Here is an 18,339-nt window from a genome sequence, read left to right on the forward strand (position 1 = left end):
TGCATTGTCCTCCATAGTTGCTGATGGCGTTATATTCACAGGCAAAGAGATTTCACCAACTTGGACATCATAAAGTTTCCACAGTACGCTAGCTGCTGCTACTCAAGTCTGTCAATACAATAGTAAATGTTCGTATTCGTAATTATTAGACATTCTCTGGTAATATCAAAGGTGGGCAACTGGAGGAAGACAGTGATGTTTTTTTTATTTTTTTTAAGGTGATCACAATGATTGGACGAAATGACCTGTCAATCGATGTGTAGCATGCTGTTCGGTCCCGTCTGTGGACGCTCTATCCCTCGCCGAGCTCTCATGTTTCCTATGTAGATTGAATAACAAAATAAATTTGTCCAGTGTCACAATAGTTGATTGCAGCAGCTACCATCTTTATTGTGGACAAGGTAAGAATATTTACGTTAATTCTTCAGTGTCTAACGACGTTTCTCAATTTTGAATGAAATGATTTTGAATGTAATTTGCGAAACCAATCCTATGCCAGTTGGCTAGCTCGCTACTTACATGTTAGCTTTCAGCTAGCAAGCTAATACAAGAAAACCCTGATATTGACCGAGTTAGCTAGCTCTCTCTAGGCCGCTAGTTGGTTCTGGCTAACTAATCGTTGTTAAACCAATGTAATGATTTTAACCGTTAAGCGCATTATTTCTTTACATGGTATTCAGTTAATTTCAAGCAATGTGTAACTTATCACGTCGAACCGATGTTCATTAACGTTACTGTTTCTACCCCGTTGTAGCAATGTATACGTTATATCTAAAATATGATAACGTAATGGCTAACGATAGCAGTTTGAATGGCTATCTGAACTAGACAGTTTATGTAGTTAGCAAGTACGCTAGTTGGTATCTGGATGAGGCCCTCTTACTAACATATCCCCATGGTAAGGTGGGAAATAATGTAAGGTTATCGCCTATCGTTTCTGTTAATGTTTTGGATAATTGCCTGTACAGTAGGCTTTGCCCCACACGCATTATTGTAACGTTAAAAGTCAGCATGACATTTAACCTACCACTACGTTATCTCCTCATTTGTTAAGTTAACGTTCAGGTATTTCACTCCGGTTTTTTTTTTTATTCAGTTTGTGGCCTATTAAGGTTAACTAGCTAACGGTAGTCATTCCAAGACAAGTGCTACGTTATCATAGACTGTATATGAACGTTAACGATATTGGCTAACGTGAATACATTTGGTAAACCTGACTAGTGTTAGCTCCGTAAATTAAGATTAACGTTCCTTGGGGATATTTCTGAAGTTCAATTACCTTAGAAACTTTAACGTTAAGTCTTTCAATGCATTGTGCCGTTGAATGACCAACCAGACATCATTTAGATTTTCACTGCCGAAGGAGTCGTAGCAGCTAGTTAAGTTAACTATGCTATCGATACAGCGCTAGTTAAGTTTAGCTTAATGTTACTGAAATAATTGGTTAAAGTTTCGTGAAGGTTAGCTGGCTAAAGTTGGCAAAATTGTGTTACATTCTTATATGAGTTGTGAGACTATCGAGGCTGAGAAAGTTCAAATATGAGGTGTCATCAAGGCGGTGAAACGTGATTAATAATCAATGTCAATTGAAACTTGTTAAATTTACATCTGCTAATGTTACCCTTGATGCACTGTCTGCTAAGCTAACGTTATACATGGCCATGGCCAACATAAATGATGAGCTCGCTAGAACTAACCATCGCGAGAGTCAGGCAGATTTCGACAAGTAGGTCCTGCGCATAGACTGTTCTAGAGCCAGTTGATTGTTGTAAAATAATCTAAATAATCTTTGATCTCAAACTCAATGTTGCAGCAAAGATCCACTTTAATCCTCTCTGGTTGCAGGATGACGAGATGCATCTTTCTTAATGTACTTTTGCATACCGTTACCGTTTTCACTGCTTTTTAAATTATGATATAATTAAAATATTATAAAATATTGATGAACATATGGGAACATGTAACAATATTTATCACTTCTCTATTATAGAAATGCACAATTATCAAAATGCTGACTAGACTAGAGGATAAGGTGATTGCGTGGGCCTACATTACACCGTTATATATCAGTAGTAAAGGTACAGTAATATCCACAGTTTTCATGTGAACAGATTTCATTACACAATAAAGCGTCTAGTCTGTACATATTCAGCTATCTTTTCTTCCCTTTTTAATATAGATCTAGTAGTCTTTTCCTCCTACCATTCATTCACTTTCCATATGTGCTTGTACTTGTAATGTAGGTTTTAACCCTCAATGAAAGGTTGAAACGCCAGTAGGACGAGTTTTCTTAGTTTGGGCATGTGACAGGATTCTTTTTTTGGTTGTCTGTATTGCTAAACAAATTCATCATCCTAAGCATTATTCACTTTGTTCACCCTGAAGGAGCTGAGGAGAGAACTTTGTCTTTAGAAATCATAGCATGCTGTTGTACATCAGTGTTTCCCATACATTGACTTATCTGTGGCGTCACACATTAATGTTCAATGTTGTACTATTTAAATTAAAGATAAGATAAAATCCTTTCATCGAGCTGTGCTTTTTATGCATGCAGCCTTTACTTGCCCCGCCCCGCTCCCTCTCGTAAGGAGCCCGCTGCCCCTCCTCTGCATGTGCATTTAACAAAACATTAACGATTGTTGAAGGATTGTTGTTGCCACATAGAAGCATTGCATAGAAGACGGCGGGCTAAATTGCTATTAAATCTGCATCGTGACAATGCTGCACAAATGTGTTCAAAACTGCTGCATTAAAGTTAACTCTGCTAAGGTCTTATCACAACATAGTACATTGAGGAGACTAAGTTAAGTTATGCAGTCAAGCAGTATCTCAAAGCTAACGTTAGAATACTGTTTGGATGTTGAGTTTAGCATGCTTACAGCTGCTTGTCAATTTCGTTACTCATGCAGGGCTCATTTTATTGACTCTGACACTGAATGTTTGCAAAATCCCAATGTAAATGGAAAAGTGATTTCCAAGACTTAAAAGTGCTTGTCCCAAAGAGAAGTACGAACCTTTATTTTTAACTAACTGTAACTACGTAGAAAACGTTATGAATTGCATCCACATATCAGCAGCCTTTTAACTTTTAACTGTGTTACAATTGCAAAGGTTCCCTCACGAACGTTTTAAAGTGCCAGGCACTCAATTAGACCTATACACTACCAAGACAATCTTAATTATGTGTGTGTGTGTGTTGTGTTTTCAAAGAAAATGATCAGTTAGCTACTGCCTACTGTTCTCCCTACAGATAAAACTCCATGTTGTCCAGACCAGGGGCTTCATGTACAAAGCTTGTGTACACACAAAAATGCTGCGTACGCCACTTCTCACGCTCACGTCCGGATGTACACAGAATGACTTGAACGTGAGAATGTGCGGTCCTCCACGCAAACTTCATGTCTGGCGTACGCACATTTCCAATGTGTATCGTCAGTTGGCGACACTTAGAGGCAATGCAGCGCAACAACATTAGTTGATCGCGAGTCTAGGCCTTTATTTGCACAGTATATTGTGAAATGTGGGTTATTAAAAATGATAACACTTCGAAAATAGGCCTATGTTTCTATATAAATGGACATGCAACATGCTCAAATTCTACTAAATTATGCAACAACCTATCTATAATGACAACTGTAGACTTATTAGAGGATACGAATTAAAAGGGAATGTGAAACCTATAGCCTACACATATAGATAGAATAGATAGGCTGACTAATAAGCGCGGATATAAGCTATTTCCCTTAGTGTGATTGACTGCATAGGATATGACTTTCCTTGAGTAAGCATTTGCATTATTGTTGTCACACTTGTGTGCAAATATAGGGATATGATCCAGAAATCGTAATGTTGTGGCGATGTGGCCTGGATCAACTTTGTTTATTCCACCTCGAGTGCGCGATGCGTGGTAGCCTACTTGGACACGATTGATGTAATGTTTTTTTTTATTAATGCAGTTGTGTTGTAATGGTTCAAATTAGGGCTGTCAATCGATTAAAAAAAATCTAAGTAATTACATACTCTGTGATTAATTAATCTAAATTAATCACATATATCATTTTTGCTGCGAAAGTATTTTAAATATTTAAATTCAAATGAATCATTGAATAGTCAGCATTAGTGAAATTAAAGTTCAAAAACTCTTTTATTATTTTATTATTATTTATTGCGACTATAGAGTTGATGAACTCCGGTGATAAGCAAATTCCTTGCTGCTGACATTGCAGAGGACTTTATTTTCAACACTTTATTTTTATCAACACCATCAGGCCGTTTTTAAAATGTAAATGATCCAGGCAGCACGTTTTCTTCTCTCTCCTTCATTTTATAGTCTAATTTTTACTGACTAGAACGTCTCGGGGTCAAAGGTCATACGGAATCGATTAATCTGCACTAATTTTTTTAATCAGTTATTTTTTCTCAAATTAATTAATCGAAATTAATCAGTTATTTTGACAGCCCTAGTTCAAATGCATCAAACCCAGTTGTGCGAACCCTGTCACCTACTTGCAGACTGACCAATAATTCTACCACGGTCTCTGACCCTATAGCTAGCTACTGCTACGCTCTGCCAGTACTGTTTTTTTTTTGTTATTAATTACAGATGATAAAGACATAAGATTCTTGCCATTTCGTCGGATAAACACTTTTTAAATTAATTTGATGATTTCAATTATTAAACTTTGGAGCAGGTTCGAGTATGAATGGATCCACAAATGAGTTTTCATTGTTATTAATATTGATAGGCCATTTTGTCTTCGCGGAGGTCTGCACTCTCGAGTGGCCTTCTAGTTAGCATATTAAAATGAGTGTGATTGAGGGAGGAGAGAGGTTGGAGTGTAATGCTGTGTACGCACAGTTTCATACATCAGGATTTTTTTGTGCGTACGCTAGTTTTCAGGTTTGCACGTACGCAATGTTTTAGTATGAAATCCACGCAAGTCTTTGTACATGAGTCCCCAGGTTTTTCAGGGCGTCTAATCACATCGAGGCTAATTTTTCTGTGTGGTATTGTTTCACAATATCTGCGTGTGCACGGCCTGTATCTGTCACAGGTAATATTTATAGTGTCTGGTTGATGCATTAGTGCTGGCAAGAGGTGAACAAACGCCGGTGTATGTATGAACACCCTCAGGAGCTAGCCTACTCTTCCTGCCTGAGAGGTAGAAATCCCATTTGCATTAGACAACACAAACGCAATTGCATTATTCAACAAAAAGAGGGCTTTTGCTTTGCAAGTAGGTCATTTCTTTCTGATATAATTGAATTATCTTTCAGGTACGTAGAAGTGTCTTATCCAACTTCATCCACTCTTTTTGTCAGTGCTGTGATCTAACCACTGTTTTTCAGTGTGTGGTGGAGTTCAATGGAGCCACCAGCGAACGAAAGTCACACTCGGCCATGGCGGTCATTTGTTGCTTCTTACCTTTAAAACCACATAATTTTCAGTGTCCCGCCTGGCGGGATGGTTACCCCCCTCCCCCACCTCCCCCCAACATTCTAAATCAATTGTATGCACCATATTGCTATGTAGCATAGTAATGTTATACACCATTTCAAAGCTTTGACTCTTGGGAATCCAAAAATGACAACTTTTTTCATGTACAATCTGTATAGTGCTTAACATTCTCAGATTAATCTTATTATGTCTAAATTAAATTTGATCCAAAATACCCCCCCCACCCACCCACCCCCGCTTTTGGTGCTACCCTGACTTCTGGCTGCAGTGTAGCTGCAGCACAATAAGTAGATGCAACATATTGGGTACTGAAATATTCACAAGAATCCATAGAAATTGACTCTTCATGTTGTGTTATCCAATATTAGTTGTACCTATGTATAGTCTATCTTATACACACTCATTGAACCAACAAAGTAAATGCAAAAATAGAGACTTTTTTGTAATTATTCCATATTTTGTGTAGTCAGTCTATATCAGAACACCTGCCATACAATCTAAATAGTTCACAAGAAACCTCAAAGTGTTACCTTTCATTTGAGACCAGGATTATGCTTCTACACAAAGGGGTTCATGTGCAGTAAGCTTTGATTGTCAGTATGCATTTTGGATAACAAAAAGTCAAATGGGGAGTTTCCATAGGCATTTCACAAAACGCATGAGCATACCTTGGCAAATAATAGTCTAAAGCACTCATATTTTCATTCTATATTGATCTACTTTTGCACACAACTTCTGAAGACCTGGTGCTAGGGCTAAGTTGTGTTTCTAAGTGATATCAAGTGACCTAGAGGGCTGAAATGTGGTCAGTTCAGAGATGCTTGTAATCCGGCAGAAAGAAAAAACTATATTCTAGCCTCTGTAACTCTTTGTGAGTACATCACACATTTATTTTGACTGTTTCCTACTACAGGTTCTCAGCTTTCTATAGAGGTCCAACATTTGATGATAGGCTCCAGAAGAGGTGGGAACAATGCCCTTGTAAATAGGCACAGTGCAATTTCAGGCAAAAACTTGAAATTATTTTTGAGATTTAAAGAGTTTAAGCTCGACTTCCAGCATCAAACCTCACTGAGCATGGAAAAAACAATAGAAAAAGACGCCAGTTGAAACTGAAGATGTTTCGATGCATGAAAATAGCTTCATCTACTTTGGTTAGGTTGGAGTCTTTCTCAGGGCCCTGCTGAATATATTTTGAGTGACATGATTCCCCTTGAAGCTGTCTCGGTCAGTATAATGGCAGTATTGGGGCTGACAACACTGCCCCGCATTTAAAGGTCTGCGCATGTGTGAGGGTAGGCCTCTTTATCCTGACACGGTTTCTTAATCAGTGTCTGTGGCCATTTCGTTTAATATGTTGAGTGTGACACGGGGACACTGGCAGGGTTTAGTAGCACACTTCAAACACTGTCCTTTCTGCTCTGGAGTGATGGTGGCTAGGCTTTTCATGTCCCTTTATGGAAAGGTCAATCACTGAGGGAGTTTTGCATTGTGAATTGGATCCCTTCAAAGCTCACCTCCAGCTGGTGAAGGGGTGCTGTGCTGCTCGCGAAGCTTTGTGTGTAAAGAAGATCTGTGTCTGGGCTCATGACATTCCAGATAAGCCTATGTGTTTAAAATGGGACATAGATTCCTCCAGAGGTTATGCTGCTGAGATCTTTCATATCTTACTGATCTAAACTGTGATGATTCATTTGTGATGGTGTAGGCTGTTGATCATAATTAAATGATGGTACTAGTCTATAGCTTTAAGTAGCTAATACAGCAAGGGCACTGAGGTAGCCAGAGCTGTGTTAAGTGGTTTTTGAGCAGTTTGATCACTGTTTGGAGATCTTCTGAGAACAGTAGGCTGTATATCCCCCTTTAATATCTAACTACAAATTCACATTATGTTGGTCACACTGGCCTACTGTAATGATTGTATTGTTTGTGTGTGTGTGTGTGTGTGTTTTGCCAGATAGCACTGTAACACTGTAAGTTGATGGAAAGCTTTTAGATCATACTGTAGCTATGGTTGAACCTGCCAGGCAGCACCAAAAAAACCCACAAAACACACACACACACACTAGGGCTGTCACGATTCTTTAAATCCGATTTGATTAGATTTTCAATCTTTTTTCAATTATATTACTATTAATGCATTTCTTTAAGTTATTTACTTTTTTGCCTCATTTCCAGTTGTCTTTTGGTGGTGGTGGGGGGGGCGGCATTTTGAAACAGTTCCTACCGCAAACAGAACAGACCTGAATATGAAATGAAACAACACAAATTTTGGACTGTAACTATGACTTTTTTTCACTTGCTAAGTTGAGTTAGTGTTAACTGTCGTGAATACCGGAAGCAGGCTATCGGTTTAGCAGGAGAGGCTTTGAGTTCGGTTTTAACTGGCTGCAGCTTGAAGTTATAGGAGATAGCGCTCCGCAGTTCAACACTTGTGTGTGTGTGTGTTTGTGTGTGTGTGTGTGTGTGTGTGTGTGAGTGTACACGCATGTGTGTGTGTGTGTGTTTGGTCTTTTGGCATGTATGCTGAGCTTGACATTGGGGGTGTGGCTGAATCATCGATTCTACATTTGATTTCGAAGTTCGAGACTGAGATATAATTTTGATCGATTTTCGACTTAAAACCGAAATCGTGACACCCTTAACACGCACACACACACACACACACACCTGAACAAACATGTCTGTGTCCAGTATAAAGTGATGGCACAAGTTTCCTGTAACACATTTCTCTGTCGGGCTACATTGCGGTGCTCTCTCCCCTCCCCAATACCTCTCCCCACCCCTGCCTGTGCTCTAATGAGGATGGACCTGTGTCCACGAGAGCTCTGTCATGTTCCTCGCTGCATCGATGCTACAGGCCTCTGCTCCCCCCCAGGGACCTCATTAGGGCCCCCCCCTCCTCTCCGTGGAGGAATCAACGGGTCCCTTAGGGAAAATTTTAAATAAACGTATTTGTCACTTATGCGGTCTCCCTCCCTCGTTTGGTCTCTCTCTCTCTCTCTCTCTCTCTCTCTGTCTTGCTCTAACTCTATGCACCACCCGTTTGTTCGGGAAAAGCAGAGAAATTGCATCGCAAGGCTTAATTAGTAAGTGCTGCCATTACGCTTTCTTTATTATGCAAATGTTGAGGGGCGGGCGGGCAGTGGTGGAGGGAGGTGGTTGGTTGGTTGGGTGGACGGGCGCTTGGAAGTGTTGTCTCACCAGCCGTGTGCCAGGTGTTTGGTGCCTGAATGCAGGGTGGGTTTCTCTCTCTCTCTCTCTCTCGCTCTCTCCCTCTCTCTCTCCCGCTGCACTTTCTCTCTGTTTCTCTCCCTCTTTCTGCAGAAAGAAAAGACAACTGTACTGTAATTATTTGAGATTTTTTTTTCTCTCTCCCACCCCCCACCCCCCCACCAACCCTTTTCTAATCTGCAGCTTTAGAGTGGGAGAGACGTAAATTATGGGGCCACTTTGATTTTCTTTGTCGCGACTCCGGGATGGAAACTGCTGGGCGATTTAGAGAATTTGATGGCTGTCAGCCACAGCGCTCCAAGTGCTCTGTATTCCATCATTCCTGCACCTTCTCCCTCGTGGGAGCTAGCTACCGCAGGACTATCCGTGGAAATCTGTGCATGTGCTTTTATATCTGTCGAGAGAGTATGTGGGCGTTAGTGGCTGATTAATACTGGGGGGAAAAAACAGTCCATGCTCGTATTGGCAGGTTGACGGGTCATTAGGGCTTGAGGAAATCAACACTCGTGGACACTGATGTGTTACCCCCCCCCCCCCCCCCCCCCCACACACACACACACACACACATCGTCCCATCTTCCCAATGGTTGACAGAGAAATGCATGCACATGTGCTGCCCTCCAGTAGTGACACACTTACGCATAAGTCACACCCACACACTTCGCAATGAGGCCATGAAATAGACTCAAGCATGGAGAGGAAGGCATATGCGACCACACCACACAACCGCTGCGCTCTGCCGAAGAACGGCGCCTGGCATTGTCGCCCGCAAGCTCACGCCAATCCAAACTATTCTGTGCTTCCCCAATTTGGCCCAATGATGTAATGCGCTCCCAGTTGCCATCAGAGCAGGGGCGTCCCTCTCAATCTTCAAAAACCTCTTGAAGACTCGGCTCTTCTGAGAGCGCCTTCTCTCCTAGCACCACGAACAACCGAGCACATTTAACTTGCACTTCCCGTGACCTTCTCGATCCTGTCTATCCCTCTCATCTACACCCTTTTGACTGGATTTGACTCTGAAATGTCCTTCTAGGTAGTAGGTACTTGTTACACTATTTACTCCTATTCACACAGCACCTTGATTGTTCTCTATTTTTTGCACGTTGCTTTGTGCAAAAGGGTGAGCTGAATGAAATTGTATGCAGAGCAAGTTCAGGAAATATATGGAGGTGATTACATTTTCATCCATTTTTCACCATTGAACTGCTAAATCATAGGACTTTAGAATGTGCTTCCTGCATCAAGATGAGCATTCCAAATGTCAATTTCCAAACGTCAAATTATTTAAATCCTTTGGACACAATTGTTTGTTTGGGTGGAAACATGAAATGTGCTATATAAATAAATGTTGCCTTGCCTTGGAACTGTATGTATCTATACCCTATATACATTTAAATGTACCTTGCTCACTGGATGCTAAAGGATGGTCAATTTTCTTACCATATGAAAACGTTCCTTAGTCTGAAATCCTTTTTGCCATGCTGAGATCTTCTAGGTAAGGGAATAGGTGTCATGAGACATGTCATTCCAGCACCCCAGCAGGCCAGTAACTCCTCCATCCTTGCTGGGATGAAATGTCTTTCAGAGCCTTCGACGTTGCACCATAAATTACTTTGACATATTCTCTGGTGGCGAGGTTTTCAGCGTCTGATTTAGAGCATATGTAATTAGCCGTGGCATGACACCTCCTTCGGATTTATGGTGATCAATATAAACGGCCTGCCATTTGTGACTACATTTATTTTACATTGTGTCTGACATCTGGTCTTTGTAATTGAATAAGTAAGAAGTTCATTTTCCTGGCGGAGTAGGCGAGGGGGCAATTAGGGAAGTTGTGCTCGCCTGGCTGTGTTTCTCGCCAGCCGTCAGCGCACTTCTTTGGAGAACCATGATTGGACTGTCAAAATCTCACAGGTTTGGGCTGCGTTGGAGTGATTCACATTACGTGTATACCCGTGTGTTACAGTGAGCCAGTGGTTTCACTGTCAGTGTATTTGTGTGTGTGTGTGTGTGTGTGTTGGTGCTAGAGTGACTGATGTGCGAACTCTCTTAATTTAAAAAAATAAATGAATTAAAACGCCATCTGTGAATAGCTTCTGACATATTGAATTTGCAGTGCCTGTGAAGCTGCTTGCACACACACACGCACGCACGCACGCGTACACACATAGTTTCTGGGTGGTTGCGGTGCTATGGATATCTATCCGTCTGCCTTGGTGTGTTTGATGCCTCTCTCCCACTCATGCATTGTTCACGCCTCCGCGTGTCAGTGTGACGGCGTCGCCTAAACTTCAGCACTGGAATGGTGAGAACTCACCGCCGAAGCCTTTGCAGGTGGCAGAGACAGACTGCTGTCGTACCACTTCGTTCTCCCTCTCTGCGAAGAAAACTCAAGAGAACACTCTGCCCATGCAGGTGTCACTCAGGAAAGAAGCTGTGGGTCAGTCCTTGCTGTACGCAACCAGCTATTCTTCAGCTGATGCGAGACTGCAGCCTTGTTGGTCTCTTACGAAATATTCGTAATATTTTTATGTTGGTTTCCATTTTGGGGCGTTTTTGTACAGTAATATTGTGATATTAACGCTGCCTGCAAGGCCCAAAGGGGAAGGCTTTAATCGAAACCACACGGCTGTCTGGGTTAATTCAGCAGCACAATTGCAGAAACGGCGCCTCAGAAATTGTGAACACCTCTCGATTCAATTACTGTCACATCTCAAATCGAGTCTCCTCAAACATTCTTATTACAGCGAAACGATGCGTTTCATAATTGCCGAGTGCTATCTCCGCTGGCCTGTTGTTTGGCGCCCTGCATCGCCGGCGAATAATGTAAACACTTTTAATGAACGCGCTGTTCCTGGGCTGCTCTGTGTCAAGGACCTAAGCCGACACTTTATTTGGAGAGGGGGCTGTAGCTGAAGTGGTAATTCAGGAGATGTGCACAACATTCATACATCTGTACGTGTGTGTGTGTGTGTGTGTGAGAGAGAGAGAGAAAGGGAAATTGTGGTTCCATGCTAAATGTCACAAGGACAAAAAGTTAAATGAGTGGATCTATAGTCCAACAGGGATTTAGCCCGTCTCCCTTACGATGATAGTCACACTCTTTATGCTTCTTGAAGAACAGAGAAGTATCAACCACTTACTGATGTAATTTTTCATTCATGTTTTCATTTAGATGCAAAAATTCACTGCACAAAGCTACCTTAAATGCTGGGTTGGAAGGTAGCCTGATTTCCATTTAGCCTGTTGGATCTTTATTAGAGCTGGTTCTGGAGAAGAGAGGGCCATTTACCAGGAACAGAGGCTGCTTTTAGGCTGCCTCGTAAAAACGCTGCCTTTAGTTTTATGAAATATAAGGTCATACAGTGCACATCCCACACAAAAGGCTAGTGGAGGCGAGAGTCATCAATGAGAAATTGAGGTTTCCTGAATAAAATTTGGTGCAGCTGAAAGCAAGACCACTGCACGGTGGTGTGTTTTCAGAAGCCCTCTGTCTCTTACACACTTCTGACCCTGCATAAGCCTGCTGGCAGTGAGGTGTGTGTGTGTGTGTGTGTGAGTATGAGAAGTGAGTGAATGTATGTGCGGGCGTGTGACCCAAACTGCTCCGAAAGCACCCTCCACCACCCCCCATCCACACACACACACACACACACACACACTCTGTTGGGGGTGGGAAGGTAAAGCCTCCCACAGTTCCGCTGCTTGGCGCCACGGGCTGCGGCTCAGGCGCTAATGAAGAGCTCAATTTAGCCAGTGACGCGCCGGCAGCGTAGCCGCGCGTGCTGACTGGCTGAGAGCGCCGCTGACATCACGCAGCCCGGCCGTTGATTTGCCGCCGTCTCCAAGCCTTTTTGGGGGGGGTCTGAGCCTCAGCCATGGGCTCCGACAGTTAAGCTACAGACGGAGCAGTCGCTGCAGAGAGAGGGATAGAGAGCACGGGAGCAAAGAGGAATAGAGAGAGAGAGAGAGCGTGGGGGAGAGATTGAGGAGAGAGAGAAAGGTTGAAATAATAGAATAAGGGGGGAGGAGGGGAGGCTGCTTTGGGAGTTTTTCTGTTTTTTGTTTTTTTTTCAAGCAGCAACTTCTATAGCCAATGCATCGTCTGGTACTATGGAAACTAAAGTATTGACCAATGAAAATGATGGAGTCGACTATGTTGCAGGTGAGTGATGGTTTGTCTGCCTGGGTATCCATACCTCTCCAGCAGCACTTCAGGTGAGAAGGTCATTGTTGAACGCAATAGGCAAATTGAAACTAATACAACATGGTGTGATGATAGCAGTTCTGACAGACAATGCTGGTGTCCTGTGTGAAGTGTTATTTAAATCATTGTTTTTTTCTCCTTTTGAGCCTGGTTTCCATAGAAAATCGTTTGTAAAAGATCTGTTGACAGCCCTCGTTAAAAGTTTTGCAGACGCTTTGTGGAGGCGTTTGTGTGTGTGAGTGTGTCTTTGTCTGTGTGTGGTCGACGCTCAGAGTGCTGTGTCGTCTGAACAATGTTTTTCTACGCGACGCGTCTCAGTGACCCCTGGATGGCTCCCTTTTGTGTGGAAGCAAGCGGTTTATTTGCCCTCAACACTCCTGACTGTGAAGGGGTGGGGAGGTTCAGTGAAGGTGGAGGAGAACACTACTGCAAGGTGGTGATTCTCCGCTTTTAAATGACCCGCAACAGAGCCCCGCTGAACTTACGTGTCTGATTGGAAATGCAAGGTTGTGGGAATCAAATAGATCCATAAAGTGTCTGTGTGTACGTTCTGCTGAAAACTAATTTTCGTTCATTGAGTGAGCCACAGAGGTTTCCTCCTGGTTTTTTTTTTTTTTTTATTGACCTTAATTGTTTTTGTCACTCCTAGGAGTCCTAGCATTGCAGAGTTCAGCGAGGTTTAAAAAACAAAAGGAAAAAACTATATATATCTCTTTTTTTATTGAAGGAAGGTTAATGAAGGTCTCCTGTTAATGTGCCAGTTCTAAAGCGCTACCCGAGATAACCTCCTTTTTTATACTCTCGCATTTATTTGCTTAATAGCTTAATAATTCCCTGCTAATTGCCCTGATTGCGTTTCCTGTAGTCTACCTTGAGGGGCGAATAGGATTGTTTTGGCACCGAGTGCCGAGCGAGCGAGTCTTTGTAGAATTATCTTTCGTAGACTCGGTGTGCTCTGCAGAGCCCTGTAAAATGGGGTAATCGAATCGAAAAAAAGAAAGTGGGACAAGGTTACACCTGGGATTGATTCATTAAGCCTGGCAAATGGGCGTCGCCAAAGGCCACGGTATTCATTATCTAGTTGTATTTGTGGTTCTTCTCCTTCCTTTCACTTTCTTTCTGCTGTGTGTGTGTGTGTGTGTGTGTGTGTGTGTGTGTGTGTGTGTGTGTGTGTGTGTGTGTGTGTGTGTGTGTGTGTGTGTGTGTGTGTGTGTGTGTGTGTGTGTGTGTGTGTGTGTGTGTGTCATTGAGAGCTGGCGAGTCGGAGCGACGGCAGTGGAGTCCTGCAGGGTAACAGATGGTAGGGCTTTAGAATGGGGGGATCAGTGATCTCAGAGGAGAATGAAAGGGGAGGGGAGGGTGTTTTTTTTTTTTTTTTTTTTTTTTTTTTTAAAAAGCACCTTTCAGATAGTCATATTTCTTGTGCTCTTCAGCCTGGGCAAGGGACTGTCGCTGTGTAAGGATGCCGTTGTCATTCAGTCCTGAAATGCACATTCTGTTTTTCCAATTTGAGATATTTGTGAACTTAAGGGCAGAACGAGAAAGGAGTTAGAAGAAACACAATTGTAGATGGGACAGTGTTTTGTAACATAGGCTAAGCCATGTGCTTTCATTTCAGAGGACTGAGAGGAACACAGCAGCATGAAGTTACAACCTCAGAATACAAATGACCTGTAATAACTCTAATATTCATAAGGGTCAAGGCAAACTTACTATCTTATCTTGCTTCCTCTCTTTCGTTCTTTCTCTCTCTCATTCCCCCCCCATGTCCCTGTGCTGCTGTTAAATGAAAAGATGAATTAAGCAGCAGGTATCTGAGCATCCCCCAGCATTAATATTCAGCGCCCGTGCTTGCCAAATGTCAATCATCTCCAAATATAATTGGCTGTGAAGTAATAATAATAACACTGTGATGGGGATTATATTAAAGCAGACACCAGCCCCTAGTGTGCGTGCACAGCTGCGGCTCTGAGAAAATGAATAGCAGACGTCTCGTCGGGTCTTTTGTGCCATTGATTTCTTTATTATTTTATTTACATTGTTCATATTAATTTTGTTCTCTCATTGTCTATCCAGAAAAAAAAGGCTGTTCATTTTTGAATGTTTTTGACTTGTAATAATGTTTTAATATTAGCCTAAATGGCCAGGTGCATCTCTAACTCATGTACATTGCCATTTTCACAAACATCTTGGTTTGAAAATCCTAATTTCCATTTTAATAATTTTCAAGTCGCACCGGAGTATAAGTCGAACCAGTCAAAAAATGTGTCATGAAGAGGAAAAAAACATATATATAAATATATACATGTTGCACCTGAGTCGCAGGACCAGCCAAACTATGAAAAAAAGTAGTGCGACTTATAGTCTGGAAAATACAGTATATTTTTCACCAGTCAGTCTTTCAAACTGAAGCCCAGACAGTGTTGCCTTATGGGTTGCGCTGATTTAAAAGACTCCTCGGCACTAGTAATAGCGTGCGGCCCAGTGTTTGGCTTCCCTTCATTGGGTGCCAGCGGCACGGGCTTCTGGCGGCGAGGCAGTGAATGGCGCGTCGCCGTCCTCCAGAAACCCGCCGGCCCGCTCTCGCCTCTCCTCTCTCCTGGCACCAACCGCCCAATTAGAGGAGAGTGGAGACACAGAACCACAGCTGTTCCTCAGTCTTCAGAAAAGCGCCGCGTTTCTTGGAGAGCAAAGAGAGAGAGCCCCCCTGCACCCCACCCCCCGTCTCATACACACACACACACAGACCACAGACACATGCACAGACACCGCACTACCCCCATCTTACAGACACACAGAGACACACTCGCGCACACAAACCTGCTCTCACATACTCACACATGCAAGCACACACACCCCTTGGGTCTGAAGGACACAAGACAGCTTGGTGCAGACAGCCCGCTTTAGCTTCTGTGATGTTGAGAAAAAGAAAAAAACGTACCTTCCTTGAAGTCGTTTTCACAACATTTACACTTCCAACTGACTGTTTGCTTTTTAAATAGATTCCGAATAGATTCTCGGCAGAGATTAACAGATACCAGGCCAACACCAAGACATTATACAACACAAATCTGAAGTGACTTGGCAGAATAGTCACATTGGACATTGTTGTTGGAGCTCTCGCCACAAGGACCCGAGAGAGAGAGAGAGAGATAGAGAGAGAGAGAGACGGAGAGAGAGAGAGGGTCAGGCCAGCGTGGGAGTGGGTGTACTTAGAGGGCCAAATGTGACGCATAAAAACAAAGCAAAATTTTCCGCTCTCTCTCGCTTTCCATCTCCCGTGCTCTCTATGTCTCTCCCTCTCTGCCGAGAACAGCTCTTTTTCCCTGCACATTAGGAGCATAATCATTCTTGAGTGGTGTATTTTTTGTGTGGGGTGTGTGTGTGTGTGTGTGGGGGGGTAATATGCAGAGTGCCTCATCACCTCTGAGCTGGTCCCGATTGCAGCCCCTAGCGATGAAGTGTGCAGAATTCATTTGATGGGTGTGGGGGGGGGGGGGGTGATGAAGGTGTGTGGTGCACGGGGTTTTGGCAGGCTGTCATTGTGACGGCGGAGGCTTGTGCTGAGACGGCGGGAAGTGGTGAAATGAGGCCCAGCGGAGGAGCGGCTCCACTGCTACCTGCCACTGTGTGATGATGCGAGACAGATGAACACCTGTGTCAGCCTGTGTGTCTGTGTGTGTGCGTCTGTGTGTGTGTGTGTGTGAGTGTGAGAACGGGTGCATGTGTGCAAACATATGTATGTCTGCGTGTTCATCTGGTACTGTGTGGGGCTGAGTGTGCGTACTGTGTGTGTGAGAGAGTGTGAGTGGATGGTTGCGTGGTGGTGTGAGTGTGCAGGCGTGGGTGTGTGTACGGTGTGTGTAAGTGGATGCTTGTGTGTGTCTGTATGTGAATGTGAGTGTGATGGAGCCTCTTGTCCCTCACACCTGTCCTCTCCAATGACAGGCCCGTGGCGGCACCCTGGAGTGCCAGTCCTCATGAATCCCAATCAGCCGGGCCCATCAGCCACTTAAATAATGCAGCAGCCCCCGCCACGGCTCCATTAGCGTGATAAATGCGCTACAGCGCCACACAGACACAGACCCCTGTTTGCTTAGTCCTGCCCAGTACCCAGAGAGCCCCGACTACTGCACCCCGCCACCTCTCTCCCTCCCTTTCTCTCTCTCTCCCTCTCTTTCTCTCTCTCTCTCTATCTCTCTCTCTCTCCCTCCCTTTCTCTCTCTCTCCCTCTCTTTCTCTCTCTCTCTCTCTCTCCCTCTCTCTCTCCCTTCTTTTCTCTCTCCCTCTCTCTCTCCCTCTTTTTCTCTCTTTCTCTCTCCCTCTCTCTTTCTGTCTCTCTCTCTCTCTCGAACTACTCTTTTCGCCTGCTTGCTCGTTTTTTTCCACTTGTTTGTTCCCACTGACAACAATCTGCATGTTCCACATTATTGTGTAGTTCGAAGATTAATTTGATCATTAAGGGTTGCTCACATCGCAGTGACTGCTGAAGCTCTGCATCGGAAGCACATCATTGGTGGCACCCACCCAGAGCCAAGGGGGATTTATTTGGTACAAAGTGCTGTAGATGCTGAATTTTAAAGTGTGCCAGCTCGTGTTCTATCCAGATGTGACAGATTCAGAATTTCATATGATGGTCTAGTAGGCTATAGACTATACAAACTCTGTAGATGTATAATCTGATGGAAACAGATACTAGTGACTGTGACAGTCCCAAGTTTTTTTTTCTGTCTTTGTAATTGTGCCTGGAAGCTTCAATTGGATCTGATGAATCAGATCAGTCTGCCCTGAGAGGGCTAGATGCAGAGTGGCAGTGTAGTCTGATCATTAACGGGAAATTCAGATGCACCGCCTGCCACAAGCTAAAAGCAAACAAAGATAGCATCTTTGCTCGATCCTGTGACGTAATCTCTCTTGTGACTGTCTGACTAGTGACTGTGCGGCTGCCTACTCCTTAATCCTGGCCTTCTCTCTCTCTCTCTCCTCTCCTTTTCTCTCCTCTCTTCTCCTCCTCCTCTCCTTTTCTCCTCCAGGGTCGTGAGAGGTATGAGTGGCTCGTTGGCGCCCACTGCTGTCGCGGCCGGGAGCCAGTGCTGGTGATGGGGACATGGGCCTCTCCCTCAGGGCTTCCACCGCGCTCCACACACGCCGCCACCACCACCACCGCTGCCTCGTTCACTGGGACACCCGGCTCGGCCGTCACCACGACAACACGCTACCGCAGGCCTGTCCGTAAACACAACACTGGGTAAAGATCTTGCTCTACGCTGATAAACATTAGGGGTGTTTCATGTTGGCCAGCCACAGCATAGGGTAGATGTGGCTGACAGAACATACATGGACATCCTAGAAACGTCTTTATAAGGAACGTTTAAATAAGCAGTATGTAATTTGGATAAAGAGACACAAATAGAGATGTAATGGTATGTCAACATAAAAA

General features: G+C 43.6%; 1 protein-coding gene across 8 annotated transcripts in view; it reads left to right on the top strand.

Annotated features, from left to right (window-relative positions):
- The first annotated feature begins 258 nt into the window (after window positions 1-258).
- The window catches only part of LOC143100375 (R3H domain-containing protein 1-like), a 50,139-nt gene continuing 32,058 nt past the window's right edge, over window positions 259-18,339 (top strand). For 3 of the 8 annotated variants that reach the window (XM_076263486.1, XM_076263490.1, XM_076263493.1), the window contains exons 1-2: window positions 261-401; window positions 17,933-18,147. The gene's annotated coding sequence lies outside the window, so the exon portion shown is untranslated. Of the gene's footprint in view, window positions 402-17,932; window positions 18,148-18,339 lie in introns of all 8 variants that reach the window. The other 5 variants (XM_076263494.1, XM_076263492.1, XM_076263488.1 and 2 more) reach the window with 4 other exon arrangements.

The sequence above is a fragment of the Alosa pseudoharengus genome, unplaced genomic scaffold, assembly GCF_046254945.1.
Source record: "Alosa pseudoharengus isolate Yale_2024_CS ecotype anadromous, Long Island Sound unplaced genomic scaffold, YU_APseudo_1.1 YU_APseudo_1.1_scf_3, whole genome shotgun sequence".
NCBI lineage: Eukaryota > Metazoa > Chordata > Actinopteri > Clupeiformes > Clupeidae > Alosa > Alosa pseudoharengus.